At 38.7% G+C, this 22,516-nt stretch overlaps 1 long non-coding RNA gene across 1 annotated transcript; it reads left to right on the top strand.

Annotated features, from left to right (window-relative positions):
- Window positions 1-12,487: 12,487 nt before the first annotated feature.
- Window positions 12,488-13,452, top strand: LOC122023405. The gene is made up of 2 exons (XR_006123113.1): window positions 12,488-12,527; window positions 13,350-13,452. It is a non-coding gene; the product is annotated as an uncharacterized LOC122023405 (long non-coding RNA).
- Window positions 13,453-22,516: the final 9,064 nt, after the last annotated feature.

Raw genomic sequence — 22,516 nt, 5'->3', positions numbered from 1 at the left:
TTAGAAGGTAGTAAATTATACAAAATTCTCGTTACCTCCTTATCCACCTCTGGTAGCTCCTTTTGTTCCTCGGCCCAATGTCGAGGTCAGAGGCGTTTACCCTTCTTGTCCGTAGGAGCTTTAAATGGGTCAATCAAAATAACCCATTGGTTCCAATCCATTTGAAACCATGTCTCCAACCGATTCCTCCAAAAGGCAAAGTCTTCCTTGTCGTATGGAGGAGAAATCCAGATGTCCCATCCAAGTGGACCTCCCAAGTCCATCTTCTTCTTCTAGCGGTTGCTCTCTTGGGGTAAGTCCTCAGAAGAGTGGCCTCGCTCTGATACCAATTGTTGGGACCTTTGTGCCCGCTAGAAGGGGTGAATAGCGTTTCATCGCACTTGCTCGTTCTTGCTTCGTCTTGAAAATGTGCAGCGAAATACAAAGACAAAACAAAACAAAACACTCACAATGCTAACACCTAGGGTTTACTTGGTATCCACCTCAAGAAAATGTGACTAATCCAAGGATCTACACTCCGAGCACACACATCCACTATGAAACACTCCTTCTCGGTTGTAGCCGAAGGCGGAGAAGCCTTACACAAACACCTCACAACAAGAATCACTCAAACAAGAAGAAAATACACAAGTGTATAAAATAAAACCTCTCCTTACTTGATCTTGCTGATGTAGGTTGCCTCTTGAACCTTGGAGATGCACCCCAAGAGCCTTCAAGAACTGGCAGTGAAGATTGGAAGAAGCTCGGTGAAGATTGCACAAACAAATCGCAGGAAGAACGCAAAGTTCTAGTGAAGAAAACGCTCTACCCAAGCTTTATACAGTGCTCCCAATTGATCCAAATTAGTCCCAATCGATTGCTACGTCACATCTGCACAATCCCAACCGTCCATTGCTCATTTCTTGCTCAACAGTCATTTCCCAATCGATCGACCGATCGATTGGGACCATCTAAATCGATCGACCGATCGATTCAAACCCATTCTGTGCTCTCACGATCGTGCGAGAGCTTCTCCTCCCCAATCGATCGACCGATCGATTGGTAGATCCCAATCGATCGCCCGATCGATTGGGAAAGCTTCTGTGCTTGTGAGTAATGCTCTCAATCGATCGGTCGATCGATTGGAGTCATCCCACACTCGTAGCACACTCCAATCGATTGACCGATCGATTGGACACTGGTTCAATTGATCGACCGATCAATTGGACACTTGTTCAATTGATCGACCGATCAATTGAACACCCTAAACTTGCCTCAAACTCAAGTTCAAGGTCCCAAACCCAACTCCCGGTCAACCATGACTTGTTGGGTATCCATGCCTAGCATTTGGCCAACACCCGACCGACCTCGAACTAGCCTTCTAGCCTCCTCCATCAGCCTTACGTCCCTCGGATATCTCCCATCCTTCACGCCTTGCCTTCAGGAGCTTCCTTCAGCCTCATCCTAGTTGTCAGATTATACACCACACTCGATCAACCTCGAACTAGCCTTCTAGCCTCCTCCATCAGCCTTACGTCCCTTGGATATCTCCCATCCTTCACGCCTTGCCTTCAGGAGCTTCCTTCGGCCTCATCCTAGTTATTGTGTTCTCCTTGCCAAGTCACACTAGGACTTACCTTGCCAAGACCACATGCTTGGACTTTCAACCTTTTCCAATATCACACTTGGACTTTCCAATTGCCTGGTTCCACACCAAGACTTTCCTTTTTGCCAAGATCACACTTGGACTTTCCAATTGCCTGGCTCCTCACCAGGACTTTCCCTTTGCCTAGCTATACTAGGACTTTCCAATTGCCTGATCTCACTTATCAGGACTTTCACCACCAAGCCTGGTCAACACTGACCTACTTGGATTTTCACTCTTGCCAACCTTCCTGTTGGACTTACCTTTGCCTAATCTCTAATTAGGACTTTCCCAGTCAAGTCTCCTGTCAACCTTGACCTACTTGACTTCTCTCTTGCCTAACCTCCAGTTAGAACTTTTCCAGATGCCTAAACTCCAGTAAGGACTTTCCCATTGCCTAAACTTCAGTTAGGATTTTCCCATTGCCTAAACTCCAGTTAGGACTTACCCGGTCAAGTCTCCGGTCAACACTGACCCACTTGATGTAACACCCACGAAATTATACTATAGGTATATGAATATTATTTTCCTTAGAGCATAAGGAAATGAGAAGAATAAGAGAAGAAAGGAAAAATAAAAAAATATATATATATAGAATAAGAAGAGGTGAGGTCAAGGATTGAACCTTGAACCTCCCACAATTGATGGAGAAAAATTGATGAATGTTAACCATTAGGATAAGGAGAAATAATTGGATAGAAAGGAATGAAAAATTTAGTTAAGGGAGAAAAGAAAACTAAGCAAAAAGAGCAAGAGAAAACCAAGTTGCTTACCTTCCTTTCCCTCTTGGTTAAGAAAAGGAGCAAGCAAAAGAGGGATTATCTACTTCCCTCCCTCTCTCTATTTTTGTGGGAATTAAAGGAGTGGGGGAAAAGAGGAGTTGAGGGAATGAATGAGGACATGTTTCATTTGGCAAAGGGATAAATAGGTTTAGAGAAGAAAAACAAGGGATTTAAATTCATTTTCTTCTTCCTCCTTCTCCCTTCTTCATTCTTCACCGAACCAAGAAAACTTCCCTCTGTAGGACCGTTGGGCCGGCTAGGAGGGGGTTGTTGGATATCCTGCTAACACAAAAAGGAAAACAAACCCTCCTCGAACTCTTTAGGCTAACACTTGCATAATTAAGTTAAGCAGATAAATTAAAAGCATAAAGAAAAGCGAGGCACAAAAGATTTACTTGGTTACAACCGATGTGGTTGTTAATCCAAGGAAGATTAAGCTCAATAAAACTCCTTCGGGTGGAGAAGCCTCGTACAGCGTTGAAGTGCAGAAAACAGAAGCTTAGACTAAAAGAGAGTGTGCAAGCACTGGATTTACAATCAGTGAGTTCTTTTTAAGCTTCTGGACCAAGGCTATATTTATAGTCTTGGTCCGGGCGCCTGGAAGGGTTCCGAGCGCCCTGGGGGGGATAAATTTTATCCCCCAACGGTCGGATCGAGTCAAAACTCGATCCTGTTGAAAAGTCGATTCCGGGCGCCCGGAAGGGTTCTGGGCGCCCCGGTCGGTTCCGGGCGCCCGGAGCCCTAAGGTCAACATAAGTTGACTTTTCGACTCCGGTTCAGCTCGTCTCGATCCAGCTCATCTCGGTCCGGGTCTGTTCGCTCCGGCTCCGTTTGCTTGGGTGATCTCTGCCATCCGGAATAGGGCTCACCCGAACCCATCTTCCGGTCTTCTCGAGCGTGCTTCCCTCCGGCTTCTCGTCCCTCGGAATTGCCGCGTGTTCCTTCTCGTCCACCAGGGTACTCATCCGCAGACTTCGTCCCTCGGTCGCACCCCATGCCGACCTTCGCGCTAGCTGCGTCTCTTGCTCCCCGAGCAATCTTCCGCTCTGGCTTTCGTACCTCGGAACCACCGCGCGCACTTCCTTCTCGTCCGCCGGTGTACTCTTCCGCAGCACCTCGTCCCTCGGACGCACAGCGTGCCGTCCTTCTCGCTAGCTGCATCTTCCGCTCGAGTACCTGTGCTCCTAAGCTCCTGCACACTTAGACACAAGGTTAAATACAACGCAAGACCTAACTTGACTTGTTGATCACACCAAAACAACCTTGGGGTTCCAACACCCTCTCCTCATTCCAATAGCTAAGTTAAGTTCTTCTCCAAGAAAGCTAATTTCCGAGAAGAAACCTTCAAGTTCTAGCCCTTACAAGCAAAGGAAACAAAAGGAGGTACAAGAAGAAGAAGCTTCCTCCTTCCTCGACACCTAGAACACTTTTCTCTCTAAGGAAAACCACAAGCGAAAGGATGTAAGTTCCCCTCACCTGTGGTACAATAGCTCTTGTTGTTCTATGAAGATTCGGTTATATAAAAATCTAAGAAAACATCATGAAGGATTCCAACCAAGATAAAACCAAAGGAAGGACCTAGGGAATGAAAAGATATAAATTTGATATGCTCGATATTTTTCTTGTAACAAGTATTTTATGATAAGGATTTATCTCATGTCTCTATGTTAAAATGTTTGGTAGAACTTAGATTCATGAGTATTCGGCCATGGTAGAACTAAGGGCCTAGGAGATCTTTAATTTAAAACTAAGCATGCCATGATCTCCCTAAGATAAGATATGAAACTATTATGATATGCCCATGATTTTATGTTAAGTTGAACTCTATTTCATGTCCATGAAGGTTCGGCCATGTTTAGTTTTGAAGCCTAGGAGAATTTAAAACAAGTCTAAGATGCTCATGACCTCCTTGATGAAATGTTATGAAACTAACTTAATGTTCTTATGTTTGTTGTTGCATGGAAATTAAATTACATGCTCTATAACTTTCGGCCACATCATGTTTAAGGGCTTAGGAAACTTAGAACCTAACTCAACTATGCTCATGTTATTCCTTGAATTATTTGCTATGAAAGTTGTTTAAGGTTCTCATGCTTTTAAGACACTTGAACCCTAGTTTTAAGCCCTACAAGTTTCGGCCACTTCATGATTAAAGGCTTAGGAAACTTAGAACCTAACTCAACTATGCTCATGTTATTCCTTTAATTATTTGCTATGAAAGTTGTTTAAGGTTCTCATGTTTTTAGGACACTTGAACCCTAGTTTTAAGCCCTACAAGTTTCGGCCACTTCAAGATTAAAGGCTAAGGAAACTTAGAACCTAACTCAACTATGCTCATGTTATTCCTTGAAATATTTGCTATGAAAGTTGTTTAAGGTTCTCATGTTTTTAGGACACTTGAACCCTAGTTTTAAGCCCTACAAGTTTCGGCCACTTCAAGATTAAAGGCTTAGGAAACTTAGAACCTAACTCAACTATGCTCATGTTATTCCTTGAATTATTTGCTATGAAAGTTATTTAAGGTTCTCATGCTTTTAAGACACTTGAACCCTAGTTTTAAGCCCTACAAGTTTCGGCCACTTCATGATTAAAGGCTTAGGAAACTTAGAACCTAACTCAACTATGCTCATGTTATTCCTTGAAATATTTGCTATGAAAGTTGTTCAAGGTTCTCATGCTTTTAAGACACTTGAACCCTAGTTTTAAGCCCTACAAGTTTCGGCCACTTCATGATTAAAGGCTTAGGAAACTTAGAACCTAACTCAACTATGCTCATGTTATTCCTTGAAATATTTGCTATGAAAGTTGTTTAAGGTTCTCATGCTTTTAGGACACTTGAACCCTAGTTTTAAGTCCTACAAGTTTCGGCCACATCATGTTTAAGGGCTTAGGAAACTTAGAACCTAACTCAACTATGCTCATGTTATTTCCTTGAAATGTTGCTATGGAAGTTGTTTAGGGTTCACAAGCTTGAAGGATAATTTTTAACCCAATGTATGCTTGATAAGATTCGGCCATGATAAGTTGTAAGCTTAAGAGACCTAGAACTCTACCTAAACATGCTTATGATGTTTTCCTTATGGTATAGGAAATGATACTTATTTAGGGTTCACATGTTGGTATGGAGTTTTTACCTAAAACCCAATCTATATGTTTCGGCCACTATAAGACATTAGGGTTAGAAATCTAATTATGTTTCCCATGTATCTTATATGTCATGTTTATGAGATTGCTATGCTTCTATGTTTAATTATACACACTTATGATCTATACATGATGGAAACCCTTATGCTATGCTGTGTGTTATTTATGATGAGCTGTATGCCCAATTTACGCATGATATATGTGATGAGCTGTGTGCCCAAGTTTACATGCTATTTATGATGAGTTGTGTGCCCAAACTATGCATGTATTTATGATGTGCTATGTGCCCAAAAATTTACATATCATTATGATGAGCTGTGTGCCCAAAATTCTATATGGTATGATATGATAAGAGATACGATGTGCAAGAAATGATAAGAACCATGATATGTAAGACATGTATTTTACTTTAAGTATGGCTTGTACCAAGGGTGGGCTCCATAAGCGCCCCGGGGTCGATGGACTAAGAAACGGGCCTCGTTAGGGATGAGCTCCTAAGTGCCCCTAGGTCGATGGACTAAGAAACGGGCCTAGTATGTACGCCTTGTAGGGTTCAAGACTTGCTACCTTGGACCTACATAGGACGCGCGCATTTATGTATGTAGTACAAGCCGGGGCCCTAACCATGTTATGATTATGTTTAAGTACCTATGAAATAAGTTTTCAAAGGACATTTTGTATATATATATTATTGCATGAATCATGTTTTTAAAAGTCATCTTGCATAACACATTATGATTATGTTACGATATACCATGATGCCTACGATTATGTTATGTTATGTTAGGATGAACCTTATGATTATGTTTTGATATGTTATGATCATGATCATGTTATGCTAGAATGCACTTTATGATTTTATAAGGATATGCCATGATACTATATGATTTTGTTATGATATGATGCTTCTATACATGATATGATGATTTGTCTTTACGCTTTATGCATTGAAGCTTTATTTTATGCTATACAGTTTTTGTGAGTAGGAAAGGATCTTACTGAGCCTTGAGTGCTCACAACTTACTTTCCTTGTACCACAGATAAGGGTAAAGAATGGATGTACTAAGGGAGCAGCAGGAGGGGGCAAGAAGAACGTGTGTAGTAGTGACTTGGCTAAAGAAGAAAACCTGCTTTTAATTAATAAAGAATTATGTTCATGTTGTTTCCTTTATAACTCTATGACACTTCATCATGCTCTTTAGTATCATCGTCTAAGTTTATGTTAAGCATGTTATGTGACTCATATGATAGGTGGTTGATGATGATGTGTTAAAGAAAAAGAAAGGTTTAAAGAAAAGAAAAAAAAAATAATAAATAAATATATATGCTATAGATAAAACTTCCGCTGTTTAAGAAGAAAAGATAAGTAACCCCCGTCAGCTAGAGCAGGAAGGGGCGGGGCGTTACACTTGACTTGTCTTTTCATCAACCTGGCCAATCCCTTGACCATCTCCACAATCGAACAATTTCTCCAGCAATCTCTATACATTGTCAAACATCAAAACTCAATTCCCGACTCAAACTTGACCCAACTCAAGCTTAATCAAACTGGTCAAACCTGACCTAGGGAAATTGCCCCAACATGATCTCTTCCACCAGATAAGTTATTTAAATTTGTTAAATTATTAACTAAAGACTGTTGCAAACTTGAAAAATAAAACAAAGAATTAAAAATAATTTTAGCCAAATCTTATTTATTAGAAGATTTTGAAAAATTAAAAATTGAAAATGATAAATTGAAAATGCAAAATGAAAGTTTGAAAAAAGATCCATGCTGGAAACCAAATAACTTTCAAAAGTCGAAACTTAGAATTTATGGAGAGTTAAATTGGTATATTAGAAAATATCAGGGACAACTAAGAAGAATTCCCAAAAAATATGTCCCCCCCTATATTTTTAACTAACCCAGCAGGAAGGAACCTATACTGGGTTCCGAAATCATACTTAGATTAAACAATATTTTTCTAAGGCTTTCAGAAAAGTTAAATGTTTAAATTCTTTAAGAGGCTTTGTCTAGAAGTAGTTGATGATCCAATAACCAAGAAGGCCTAGTACCTCTTCACAACCTGAAAGATAATTAATGAATTGAATATTTAATTAACAAATTGATAAGCTTGTAAAATTAATATAATACTTTCAATATTTGTCAATTGTTTGAAAATTTCTTTACTTAGAAATTTTTTTTGCAAAACTTAAAAGTTTCAAAAATTATTGCAAATTTTTCTAAGTGATATCAAAAAAAATTTCAAATTTTTTTTTTAAATTTTTTTTTAAAGTTTCCCTTAGATTTTTTTTCGTTCCCTATTTCTTTTTATGTGATCAATAGGGAAGAAGGGAAGATTAAGTCTAGGGGAGGTAGTAGTTCAAATCAAATTTTAAATTTTAAGTTAAATTTGAAAATATTTTTATACTTTATTGCATAATTGTAATTTTATTATATTTACTTGTAATTGTAATTTTATTATCTTACTTGTAATTGTAATTTTATTATCTTTACTTTTTGGCTAGTTTATCCTAACTTAACTTGGGTTGCTCACATCAAAAAAGGGGGAGATTCTTGGAACCTCAAGGTTATTTTTGGTGTGATCAACCAAGTTAGGTTAGGTCTTATTTTGGTTTGATCCCTATGTCTAAGTGTGCAGGAGCTTAGAAGCACAAGAAGTCGAGTGGAAGATGCAGCTAGCGAGAAGGACGACACGGAAGAGAGCTGACGGGCTCAGTGCCTCCGAGGGACGAAATGCTGCAGAAGAGTACACCGGTGGATGAGAAGCCGGAGTGGAAGCCTGCTTGAGAAGAAGGCCGAAAATTGAGTTCGGATGAGTCCTATTTTGGTTAACTGAAATCACTCAGGCGATTGGAACAGCAGAAGAGCTAAAGTGGAGCTATGGAGCTCCTAGAGGCGCCTTCAATAGGATTTGAAGGCGCCACAGCGACCTTCAGGCAGTAGGCGCCTTCGATCAGACAATTCTGGCCATTGCGAAAAAGGATAAAGTTTTACCTTTTGCCTCACTGGAGGAGCCTTCCAGCCCTATTGAAGGCGCCTTCAACCTGCGAAAAAGTTTTTCCATAGACTATAAAAAGACTCTTGGAGATAGGAAAGAGATAATAACTTTTGTATTCATTTTCTAGCAATAGTCTGAGCTATTAACATGTGTAATGTTAATAATTTCGAGCCGCAAAAACCGCTTTTTGCGTTGCGGAAACCTCGAAGCTAGCCATGGATCCGTGTGAAGATAAATAAAAATTATTCATGTACATATTTGTCTACACTAGATCTACCTTAGATCTACATGAAAAGGAAGTTTAACCCTTGTAGCGATGCCCTTCGCTTATCCCGCTTGTCCAAACGGTTGCTGAATCTCATAGAGTGTCAAGTGTACACTCCTCTACACGTATCCACAAGGACAGAAGTGGAGAGAACCACTTAGAGTGTGCTAGCACCCTTGAGAGGTCTCAGCAATGGAGGAGAGGGAGAACAACAAAGAAGAGGGGAGGAAGAAGAAGCTTTGATTAGCCTTGATTTGCTTCACTAATGTGGCCGGCCACTTTTTAGAGGTTTTATACCTCCATGTAATACCAAGAGTCATGGCTCTTGGTCTTCCTCATGAGGTGGCACACAATGATGTGACCTTGATCATGTGGAACACCATCATTGGCCGGCCCATGCCAAGTCACAAATGAGGTGGCATTTGGTCAAGTCAAACTTGACCCTTCATCTTCCCTCTCAAGTCAAGTCAAAATTGACCTCTTATCTCCCATGGTTGATCAAAGCTACCATTTGATTCAAATAAATTTAATTTAATAAATCTCTATTCATTGGTTTAAATTGATTCAATGAATCATAATTTAAATTAGACTCATTCGACACATGAATCAAATTGTGTCCAACTCAATTAGTCTAATTTGGATTACTCTTAATCCAATTTGGTTCATCACATGAACCTAATCCTCTTGGTCCATCATATGAACCTAATCTCCATCTAACTGCCCTTTATGTGTGACCCTATAGGTTATTGTAACGTTGTCAATGCTCCTAAACCCATTTAGAAACATAAGTAATGAGCGTTATCTAGCAACATATCATTACTACCCAAGTTACAAGAATGTTGAGATCCAACATCACCTTTGTGACTACGATTGTGACTCTCACAATATGTGACAATGTCCTTCTATCCTAGACAACTAGATTGATCAATTGAGGCATAGACCGTGTCATCCTCTAATCAATCTATGTCTTGAACTCCAAGTAGACTCACTATAATCAAATGAGCTCAATATCTCATATTGACTCATTTGGGCATGGCCTTGCACTTAGTGGTCTCACTCTATCAAGAATCATGATGTCACTCCCGTCATATAGGAGGGATAGATCCCATCTACATCACTCATATCCCTCCGCATAATTTGTAACATACCCAGTAATCGCCTTTATAGTCCACCCATTTACGGATGACGTTTGGCGAAGCCAAAGTATGCAACTCCTTATGTAGGGAACCATGGTGACTTCAGGTCCAAGGACTGATAGTCATACAAATAGTCACATGAGAAAGTATATGACACTTATATAACGATCCATGATACTTTCTTATGGTGGGTCATTCAGTATATATTCTCCAATGCATACTCATGTGTCAACTTGATATCCAATATCCATGACTCGTGAGATCAAGTCATCGAGTTGACCTACATGTTAGTCTCATCGCATTAATATTGTCCATAAATGTTAATACTTGACTAGGAATGATTAACAGTAGTGTTCTCTATATCATCTCACTATTAATTCAACCAATCGATTGATATAGATAAGAACCTTCTACTCAAGGACACTATTATACTTAGTTATTTGTCACTAATACAAGTAAGTATAATAACCATAAAGAAATGCCTTTATAAATATATATAGGAATATGATATATCAAGTCTATACAACAATCATCATATGATTGGCTCTAGGGCTCTCACTAACAATCTCCCACTAGCACTAGTGTCAATCAGTGTAGGCTCTAACACCCAATGACCTAGTGTGACCATCATGCTTTCTCTGTGCCAAAACCTTGGTCAAGGGATCAGCGATGTTAGCCTCTGTGGGTACTCTTTTAACTCACAGCACCACCATTCAATCAATAACACGAACCTAGACTACGATCTATAATCATCCTGGTCAGTTTGGAAGCAGGAATCACTGTAACCCTTTACAGCTAGCTCGCAATCGCCTCCAAATATCAAGAAATATTCTTTAGTCCTTCTTAAGTACTTAAGAATATTCTTGACCGCTATCGAGTGACGCTCACCTGGATTTGACTGGTATCTGCTCGTCATGCTCAAAGCATACGAAACATCAGGACGAGTACAAAGCATGGCGTACATGATAGATCCTATGGCTGAAGCATAAGGGATCTTATCCATACGGTCTCTCTCCTCTCTAGAAAAGGGACTTTGAGTCTTCGAAAGACTTACACCATGTGACATCGATAGAAATCCTTTCTTGGAATTCTGCATGGCAAACCGTAGTAATACCATGTCAATATATATACTTTGACTTAGGCCAAGCAATCTCTTAGATCTATCTCTATAGATCTTTATGTCTAGAATACAGGCTGCTTCACCTAAGTCCTTCATTGAGAAACAATTCCCCAGCCAAGTCTTTATACACTGCAGCAAAGGGATGTCATTTCCAATGAGTAGTATGTCATCCACATACAATACAAGGAAGACAATCACTACAAGAAAAATGGGATTCTACAACACTAAAACGACAACGCTTTTTTTAAAAAGCGTTGTCTATTTTTTTTTAACAACGCTTTTAGTGAAAAGCGTTGTCTATTTCATTATTTTCTTATTAATAGACAACGTTTTTCTAAAAATCGTTGTATATTAGTGATTTTTATGGGTCAAAGACAACACTTTGTAAAAAGTGTTGTCTCTTATTAAATTTTAATCTAAATCTTTTTTAGTGTTGTCTATTATTAGAAAACCCGAACCCTTCTCCTAACTCCTATCTTCCGATCGTTTTTGATCCCGAACCCTTCTCCCAACTCCTCATCTCACACGGCCTTCTCCATCCAACTCCTCCTCTCACGCCCTCTCCTTCCAACTCCTCTCCAGCAAACCCCTCTCCGGTGAACCCCTCTCCGCGAACCACTCCTCCGAACTCCTCTCCGTCAAGACCACGGGATTAATCACCTTATTCCTTCAACTCTTCATGCCCTAATCTCTTCGCCTCCGTCGCCTCATTCACGCTTCCGTCACACTGCCCAATCTCTTTGACCACACCTTCGTCAAGTGACAGATCCCGGTGCTGAGGTGATCGACCACGACAGATCAACCCAGCTCTTCGCCTCCTTCGCCCCCGACGATATGGCAGTGTGACCACGGTCTATATTGCTGATCCTTTTTCGTCCATTTATGTTTTCAATCGGACTGCACAGCGATCCCACCCAGCTCGATGCAGAAGTCGATGGCCGGGTGCAGCAGCGACGCCGATCTCTCCAAGACTCCCGCCGGCCGTCGGCCTCCGTTCCCTCCTTCTCCCACTCCCTACGACACCTTTCTACCCCAGCAGCAAGTGCCGCTCCCGACGGCTCCTCTTCTTCCCAACCCTATGAAGTCGCCGCTGCAGTACCAACCGCCTCCGCAACCAGCCGCCGGCTACCTCGCCATTATAGGTCGGCGGATCCTTCGAAAAATTTCCATTTTCTTTATTTTCTTCTTCAATCTGTTGTGCATCGATGACAACCAACCCTCGATCTAATTTTGCCCCCTTTCACTTTTGTTTCTTTTTTTTTTTTTTTTTTTGCTGTAAACCATGAACACAGCAAAAAAAAAAATATAAACTAAAAATATTGTTGACCTCGATCTAATTTTGTGTCAAGCTGATTTTGTTGTAAAAGATATTGTTGACTATCTTGGGCTGCTTCTGCTTTTCCCTCACACACTTCACTGTGGAGGAAGAAAGAGAAAAGGATTTGGCAGATCAAGTTCGTCTTCTCTCCCTCCCCTATTTCGATCTCTTTTCTTTCCGATTCTTCTTGGAGTTAATTGATTCCCGAGAACGATTGCTGCGTGGATTACAAAGCTTGTGGATCTCTTTGCTTGCCCTAGTATTATGTTTTGCATTTTAGATTCGGAATGCGGAATTTGTTCCTTTATTTAGTAGGAGGACTCTTCTTTTTTTGGTCGAAGGCACGAAAAAGAGTAGACTTTGCTAGCATTCAGGGAAGAATACGGAAGAGAGATTTTGAGTTTTATGGAGATTTGATATTTGCAATGTTCTTGGAGATTTCTTCGAGTTGTCCCTACCTTATTTTTGTGTTTGTATTATAATATTGTAGTTGAAATCAACCAATATAGTAGATTTTTTTTCCCAAAATGATTCTAGTGTTTGGAATCGCAGTAGAGTTGGTATCTATGATATTTATCTCTTCAATTGAGCAGGTTAGCCTTGGTTCAACCAAGCTCTAAAAAAAAAATGAAAGACCCCAACTCTAGGCATCAAAATGTATATCCCATTATATTTGAGTTCTCTTAATAAGTAATCTGATCTCACATAACCTATTATACATCTGTGGTATTTTTTGTTCAGGCATCCATTTTTCCCTTAAGATTTTTACTTATCCAGTTATACAACTTCCCACTTCTTACAACTATCACATAAGGTTCCAAAATGAAGTGTGATTGTGAACTTTAGATGCCAAACAATATCCCACTTTTTCTCTTTTTCAGACAAAGAAATGCCAAGCTTTAGATGAATTTTATAATTTCAATTATAAGATATGTTCTAACATGCTTTACCCATACAGAGTCAAAATGCAAATGAGGGAAAAGATGATCCCGAATTGTTGCCTTTGGGATGGGTTCTGGAGATCAAAACTCAAAATGGTGGAAAATGCAATGGAAAGCAGATAAAGGTATTTGATTTGGGTTTCATAAATGGTTATATTATTGAATAATTTGATAAAGGTTTTTGATTGCTAATCACTTTTGAAATTATTGCTTGTTGCATGTATCACAATACAAGTTAACACATGGAAATATTTTATTTGTTCTTTTCACATGGTCGAAAACAATAGGATTAGAAGAATGGAAGGTGATTGGGACATGAACGGTTGTGTTGATTGATCTAATTTTATTTTGCTGTCATTTAACAGTCTGCTTTTGATTTTGTTTGGATATCCTTTTTAACGTTGCATGACATCATTTGTTTGTTTCTGCAGGTTTGATGTTGTTATACACTTCGTTAGACTAAAACCTATTGGTGAAAGTTCATTTAGGAATACTTTTATTTGTCTAAACCCCTACTACACTTCGCTGGACATAGTTTATAATTACTTTTTCTTTATCTTGCAGTGAGAGTCTTCAATATTACTTTTTCTATAAAATGCTCCAGTTAGTCGTATCCTTTTGACTTCCTAGTAAAATATATTTGATTTGTGAGCAATAGTTTCTCCAGCTTATTAATTTTCACTGCTGCTTATTAGTGGCTTCTTATCAATCCTAGTGCCTAGTCGCTTGGATGTAGATGCTCCAGTTCTAATCAACACAATGACACTCTAAAATGGATAAGTTCTATTTTGTACACAATCTAATTATCATTGGTGACTAGTCACTTAGGTGGAGATGCTCCAATACTTAAACTCTAGATCATTTTTTTCTTACTTGGCTCAAGCCACATCAGCAGTAGTTAAAAAATTACAAGGGCAACAATTAAGCTGTAGCTCAGATACATTGGAGTACTTTCTTGTCTTCAATTTGTTGCACTTAATTCATGCTAAGTCATTATGGGTTCGGTCATCGGAATTATGATGAATGGCACAATATTAAGTATATTCTACAAGCTTTCTTTGCAAATATTCTGCAAGCTTTCTACAAGAGTTTTGCAAGATTTATGCAAGATTTTGGCAAGCTTTAAGTCTATCAAGCCTGTTAAACTAAAATTTCTACAAGCTTTCTTTAAGAAGTTGGCAATTTTCCACCATTGGTTAAACTCATATTCTAAATGTTTCATTTTAGCTTTCTTTCTACAAATACTGTATGTATTTTAGAATGGAGAAATACTGTATGCATTTTAGAATGGAGAAATTGCAAGCTTTATTTCTGCAGTTTGAAGAAATGTTGCATTTCTGCAACAACAGTACTTTTTGCAAGAAAGCGTTTGCAGAGAAGAAAACGTTTCATTTCTGCAAGCTTTCTTTCTGCAGTTTGAGGAAACGTTACATTTCTGCAAGCTCTCTTTCTTTCTTTCTGCAAGCATTTCATTTCTGAGTAATGAGTTTTGGTTCATTTATAGAAAATAGCTAGTAGAAGTAATTTTTTGGTTCAAACTATTGATTGTAATTTTTTGTTTATATTTCAGGCCAACTGTTCAATCTGTTCAAAGCTCACAAAGATCCTAGACAAAATCCAATTGCTTATTCCTGTAATAGATTGAGAAAGACAAGCTACTTCTTCAGATTGTGGTAGTAAATACTGTACTGTTTTGAAATTATTGAATATGAGGAAGGCAAGCTAGCTTGTGCTCTTTTATTTTATATGTGAATATCACTATCTACTTTGAAACAGAATTAGTGTTAATTTTAATATTTACTAGCTTCTCATGTAATTAAATACTAATATTACTTCAATGTCAAAATTCTATTATTTTGGTATGAGTTTGAAATCATTAGCTGAGTTGGTTATATGTAAAATTCGAATCTAGACATGGTGAAAGAAAATTAATAGTTTCATAAATATAAAAATAATTTTTTTTAAATAATTTTTTTTCTTTAAAATAACAACGCTTTTAAAGCGTTGCAAAAAGTGTTGTCTTTGTAAAAAAATAACAACGCTTTTAAAGCGTTGCAAAAAGTGTTGTCTTTGTAAAAAAACAACAACGCTTTTAAAGCGTTGCAAAGGCGTTGTCTTCGCTACAAACGACAACGCTTTAAAAGCGTTGTCGTTGAGCAGACTTTTAACAACAATGCCTTTAACAACGCTTTTTCAGGCACAAAGACAACGCTTTAAAAGCGTTGTCTATTAGCTTTTTTCTTGTAGTGAATTGTGTTCCCAACAACCTTTTTGTAAACACAGGGTTCATCTTCATTCTTGATGAAACCAAACTGTTTAATCGCATCATTGAATCGAAGATTCCAGCTCTGAGAAGCTTGCTTTAGTCCATAAATGGACTTATGCAGCTTGCATACTCTACAAGTATGATGTGGATCTACAAAACCCTCAGGTTGTGTCATGTACACATCCTCGAGCAAGTTTCCATTCAGAAACGCGGTTTTGACATCCATCTGCCAGATCTCATAATTGTGGTATGCTGCAATAGCAAGCATGATCCGAATAGACTTAAACATTGCTACTGGAGAAAAGGTTTCATCATAGTCAATACCATGAATTTGCTTGAAACCTTTAGCTACCAAACGACCCTTATAGGTAATAAGTCCATCCATGTCAGTCTTTCTCTTAAAAACTCACTTACACCCAATGGGTTTGACACCTTCAGGTGGATCAACCAAAGTCCATACTTGGTTGGTGTACATGCATTCCATCTCAAATTTCATGGCCTCTAGCCATTTCTCAGAATCTGGTCTCATCACAGCTTCTTGATAGGAGGTAGGCTCATTTTCAATGAGCATAACGTCATCATGGTCAGACAAGAGAAATGAGTATCTCTCAGGCTGACGACATACCCTGTCAGACCTACGAAGAGGTAGGTCTACTTGAACTGGAAGTTGTTCCTCAACTCCTTGTACAACAATCTCATCATCCACAACATTTTGTGGTTCCAGTTCAAATTTCATCAAGGCTTCAGTGCTATGGTCCATATCTTGAACTTCTTCAAGATCGAACGTACTCCCATTAGTTTTTCATGAAACAAAGTCCTTTTCTAGAAATACCCCAGTCTTAGCCACAAACACTTTGTGGTGACTGGGAATGTAGAAGTAATATCCCTTCGTTTCCTTGGGATATCCTATAAAATAGCACTTATCAGATTTGGGTCCCAGTTTATCCGAGACTTGACGTCTAACATAAGCCTCACAACCCCAAATCCTCATAAAAGATATCTGGGCATCTCTCCCAGTCTATATCCTATATGGTGTTTTTATCATAGCTTTGGATGGAACACGATTACGTGTGAAGGTTGTTGTGTCTAGAGCATATCCCCAAAAAGATATAGGAAGATCTATGTGACTCATCATAGATCGTACCATATCTAATAGGGTATGATTTCTCCTTTCGGATACACCATTCCACTGTGGTGTTCCAGGAGGAGTGAGTTGGGATAAAATCCCACACTCTGCTAGATAGTCATGAAACTCATGGCTAAGGTATTCACCACCTCGATTTGATCGAAGTATTTTAATACTCTTGCCTAGCTGGTTTTGTACTTCATTCTTGAATTCTTTGAACTTCTCAAAGGATTATGACTTATGTGTCATCATATACACATAACCATATCTACTGAAGTCATCAATAAATGTAATGAAGTACCTATAACCACCTCTGCAGTGACATTGAAAGGGCCACATACATCACTATGTATAAGTCCTAACAAGTCAGTTGCTCTTTCGCTGTGTCAACTAAAGGGAGTCTTGGTCGTCTTGCCCAGTAGGCATGACTCGCATGTCTTATATGATTCAAAATCAAATGAGTCCAGCAAACCATCTTTATGGAGCTGAGATAAGCGATTCTCATTTATATGACCTAAGCGACAATGCTAGAGATAGGTTTGGTTCATTTCATTTGACTTGAACCTTTTGGTACTTATGTTATAGATGAGGTTCTCTAAGTCTAGAATATAGAGTCCGTTCATCAGAGGTGCACTACAATAGAACATATCTTTCAAATAAACAGAACAACATTTGTTCTTTATTATAAAAGAAAAACCTTTCTTATCTAAACAAGAAACTGAAATGATGTTCTTTGTGAGAGCAGACACATAACAACATTCATCTAATTCTAGTACAAGCCTAGAGGGCAGAGATAGAAAGTAAGTTCCTACAGCAACAGCAGCAACCCGTGCTCCATTGCCTACTCGTAGGTCCACCTCGCCCTTCGTCAATGTCCTGCTATTTCTCAGCGCCTGTACATTAGTACAAATGTGAGAAGCACAGCCGGTATCTAATACCCACGATGAAGAAATAGAGAGATTGACTTCTATAACATATATACCTGAAGTAGAAATCTCATTTCTCTTCTTCTTAAGATCTTCCAGGTATCCTTTGCAGTTCCTCTTCCAGTGCCCGGTCTGACCGCAGTGGAAGCAGGTAGCATCCTTGGCAACCCCTCCTTTAGGTTTCATTACCTTGCCTTTGCCCTTGGCTTGGGACTTTTCCTTGCTTTTAGGCTTGCCCTTGCCTTTATACTTTTGCACCATCGGAATGGAGTTGGGCTTTACCTTCTTAAGGTTGAGCTCAGCAGTTTGCAACATGCTTAGTAGCTCAGGCAATGACTTATCAATTTCGTTCATGTTGTAATTCATGACAAATTGATCGTAACTTTCTAGAAAGAATTGTAAGATCAAGTCAGTGGTCAGTTCTTGGCCAAGTGGGAATCCCAACCTCTGTTTGTTCTCTATGTACCCAATCATTTTGAGTACATAGGGACCTATGGGAGTCCCATCTTGCATCTTGCACTGAAACGGTGCCTTAGAGATCTCGAATCTCTCGTGCCTTGCTTGTCCTTGATCTAGTTGAAGAAGATGTTCAACCATATCATAAGCAGTCATAAACTCGTGTTTCTTCTAAAGCTCAGAGTTCATGGTTGCGAGCATGAGGCATGATACATCTAATGCATCATCTTGATGCTTCTTATAAGCATCTCAGTCAGCTCGCGTGGCAGTGGCAGGAGGTTCCTCCGGAATGGGTTGCTCCAGGACGTACAGTTTTCTTTCTTGTGTGAGAACGATTCTCAGATTCCTGTACCAGTCTAGGAAATTAGCTCCATTGAGCTTGTCCTTGTCAAGGACAGAACGCAGGGAGAAAGTGTTCGTGTTTGTCGACATGGTAATCCATAACATAAATAAAGCAGAAAGTAAATATCATATTCCATTTATCATTTAATTAAGCCTTTAACTAAATGATGCTCCCACTGAATTTTAGGACTTTTGTAGAATCAAGTCATGGATGTGGTCAAACCACACTACTAGATTCATACCAATTATCTATAATTCTCGCGGGACAAGATCCACATCATACTACTCCTTGAGTTAGCTTTGGCTAAATCGCCCAAGACTTAGTATGATTAGTAGATAACTAATTATCAATTACATCTCTATGTAATTCTTGTTTCTTCCAACCGTTGGAAAATGCCTATAGTTTTACCCGATCCAATTGAGTTAACTAGTTATACTCAATCTAATTGAGTTTGTCCTCATCCAAGCTTTGATAGGCGGGACCAAGATTGTCCCTCCGCACCCTACCAAGATAATATGCGTTGCTCTGCTTTGACAGATTCAATAACAACAAATGATCGAGGTAGTGATGGGTATCAAAACTTGGTAGGCATTTCGAGTTGACTTGATTAAAATCTAATCTAATCATGAATGTGTATCATATACGCATTAAGGCACTAATTACCCTACATTAGCATGCATCACATACACACAAGTAATCATATATATTGATTAATTAATTATGATGAGTTCATGGCCCTACTACGATCTTCTCAAGCCAATGAAAAGATCGGACGGTCAACCTAGGGTCAACAGCTTCTTCAAGCGTCTTCTTTTGACCGCCATGTGTTGACAGCATCCTCCTCGTAACTCCTCCTTGAGTGGACCTTCCACCGCTTCATTTTTGTAACACCCCTAGAAAGCCTAGATAAAGTAAGGGCAATGAGAGTACTAATGTAATAAAAAGAATGTGTAGATAGTCTACGTTGAATGTTACGATGGGAAGGATTTAGATGATTATGAAAGAAAATAAAGTTGAGAATATAAATCATCTATGCATGATTTATAATGTATAGAATTAATGTAGACAAAAGGAAGAAATATGAATACATGTATGAAATATTTATGCATAATGCATAATAGGGAAATATACGAATTATTATGTACAAAAGAAAATAAAAATGTTAGAAGAGAGATTGAACCCTGGACCTCTTGTAAGGAACATGTATAGGATACCAAAGGGGATAGGAGAATTATTGATAAGGAGAGAAAGGATTAAGTAGTTAATAATAAGAAAGGATTCTTTTTACTTAAAAGAAAAAAGGAAGTAAAAAGAAATAAAAATATACATAACCAAGTTTTGAACCTTGGTTCTCTTGTGGATGCATGCATGTATTAACCAAGTGGGATAAGAGAGGATATTGTAAGAGGAGAGATAGAAAATTTTATTAAAGGAGAGAAAAGAGAGAGATTAAGAGAGAACTCACAAGGCATATCTCTAGAATATTTCTATCATAAAGAAGAGGAATAAATGGGGAGGATGAATCAAGTCAAATTTCCTCCCCTCATTTTAGTATAAATAGGCATGGAGGGGTGACTTCAAATTCATCCTCCACTCCTCTCCCTCTCCTCTTCTTCTTGTTGCCAAGCAACACAAGAGGAAGGAAGCTCCTCTTCCTCCTCACTCCCTCCCTCTTCTTTCTTCCTTGTTGTTGCCGAGCAACACAAGAGGAAGAAGCTTCTTCTTCCTCCCCTCTCCACCAAAAGACCTAGCCACTCCTTTCCCTCCATTGGTGCCGAACCTAGCAAGCAAGAAGAAAGGTCCAAGCAAGTTCTCAATTCTAGGAAACTTAAGCGAAGAAGGTAAGCTTCCCCTCACCTGTGGTATAAGGCTTTTTACATGTTTTTATGATTTTATGAGGATTTTAAAACCTAGAAACAAGTATGAGAAAATTCGGTTAAGAAGAGCTTTCGAAATCTAGTGATGTTTAACTAGTCTTCACTAAATGATAGATTTTCTATGCCATGGAAAAGGATTCTTCTTCATGTTTTTATACCTATATGATGCTTGATAAGAGGAGCACTTAACCCTAGAATTTCGGCCAAAAATATTTTTAAGAGGCTAGAGAAATTCATTGTTTTACTCAACTAGTACAAGGTTCTTCCTATGAAATGTTAGGGACCATGTAATTAGTTTTCTTGCTTAGAAGATGTTTGAACTAAAAGGAAACCCACCCATATGTTTCGGCCAAGAAGGGGTTTAGGGTTAGGAATACCCTTAAATTTAAATAAACATGCTCATGAGGTAGGATACAAAGATGTTAAAAGATTTGTATGTTTCGGCCAAGTTGTTCATGAACTAAATTTATATGTTTATTTCTTAGTAAATTTTACCATGAAACTCACTTAGGTTTTCATGCTTTAGACTACTTAAGAACCTAGCTAAAGAATGGTAGGTTTCGGCCATGTGAAAGAAATAAAAAAAAAAAAAAAAAAAAAGGGAAAGAAAGAAACCTAGGAAATGTTATGCAATGAAATTTATGTAAATGCCATGATATGTGATAGCATATGAAATGCTATACATAATAAGAAGAATGAAATTTATGTAAATGCCATGATATGTGATAGCATATGAAATGCTATACATAATGAGAAGAATGAAATATATGTAAATGCCATGATATGTGATAGCATATGAAATGCTATACATAATGAGAAGAATGAAATTATGTGAATGCCATGATATGTGATAGCGTATGAAATGCTATACATAATGAGAAGAATGAAAAATGAAATGCATGAAAGATTGTTAGGGATATGATATGATAGTTATGCATGATAAATTACTTTGTATGGTTTGTACCAAGGGTGGGCTCCGTAAATGCCCCGGGGTCGATGGAATAAGACTCGGGCCTCGTCAGTAATGGGCTTCTGATGCCCTAGGTCGATGGAGTAAGACTCGGGCCTAGTATGTATGTATGGTAGGGTTCAAGACTTGCTACCTTGGACCTACGTATGATGTATGTGGTACAAACCGGGATCCCCAATGATGATGATATTAATTTCAAGTACTTACAAGTATAAGTTTTCAAATTCATGATGCATTGCCTGCATATGTGCTTGAATTAGCTAATGATTTGATATGATGCCATGATGATATGAATACGATACCTTTGTACGTTGTATGCTTATGATATTACGCATGATGTTAATATACGATGATTTTCGGTTTTAGTGAGTAGGAAAGGAACTTACTGAGCCATGAGTGCTCACAGCTTACTTTCCTTGTACCGCAGATAAAAGAACTGGATGAACTAGAGGAGCAACAGGAGGAGCGGATAATGATGTGTGTGGTGGTGGCTCGGCAAAGAACGATTCGGACAGATTAATATGATTAGTTATAGAATCAATATATGCATATTTAATCTGTGATATCATGCTTATTTAAATAAAATGAATGGTTTAAATTTTTTTATTCTTCCGCTGTTATAACTAAAGCATGTACGTAAGTAGTATAAAGAACGTAGCGCCGCCTTTGGTTGGGTAAGAAGGGCGGGCGTTACAGATGGTATCAGAGCCAAGTTTTGCCAGCTCACTACACACACATCAAGCTCCTTCCTGCCGCTCCAAGTAAGTACAGTTGCTTAATTTATTTATATGCAAATATTTGTATGATACTCTAGGATGCATGAATGGTAGCCTAGGAAGGATACCTTAAGTTATACCCTAGAAAATGGTGCATGATGATAAGTAGGTGATATTCTAGGATGCATGAATGGTAGCCTAGATACAAGAACCTTAGGCTATAACATAAGAGGAATAATGAATCTTTAGAAATGGACTATATCCCATTCGAATACGATCCCGAGGATGTAGAATATTTTGGCGAATACCTCGAGTTCGCGGATGAACCCGATATGCTGGAATACTTCGACAACTATGTGAGCGACTCGGAATCTCCGGAACACGGCGAGTTCGGAGAGGAAGATCTCGAGGAAATCAAGGAAGGGAATTCGGACGATAATGAAGAGCAGAAATTGTTATTCTAAGTTCGGGGACGAACTTTCAATAAGTAGGGGAGTTTGTAAC

Source organism: Zingiber officinale, chromosome 9B, assembly GCF_018446385.1.
Source record: "Zingiber officinale cultivar Zhangliang chromosome 9B, Zo_v1.1, whole genome shotgun sequence".
Classification (NCBI taxonomy): domain Eukaryota; kingdom Viridiplantae; phylum Streptophyta; class Magnoliopsida; order Zingiberales; family Zingiberaceae; genus Zingiber; species Zingiber officinale.
The sequence above is the reverse complement of the archived record's forward strand: the minus strand, read 5'-3'. Positions and strand labels throughout refer to the sequence as shown.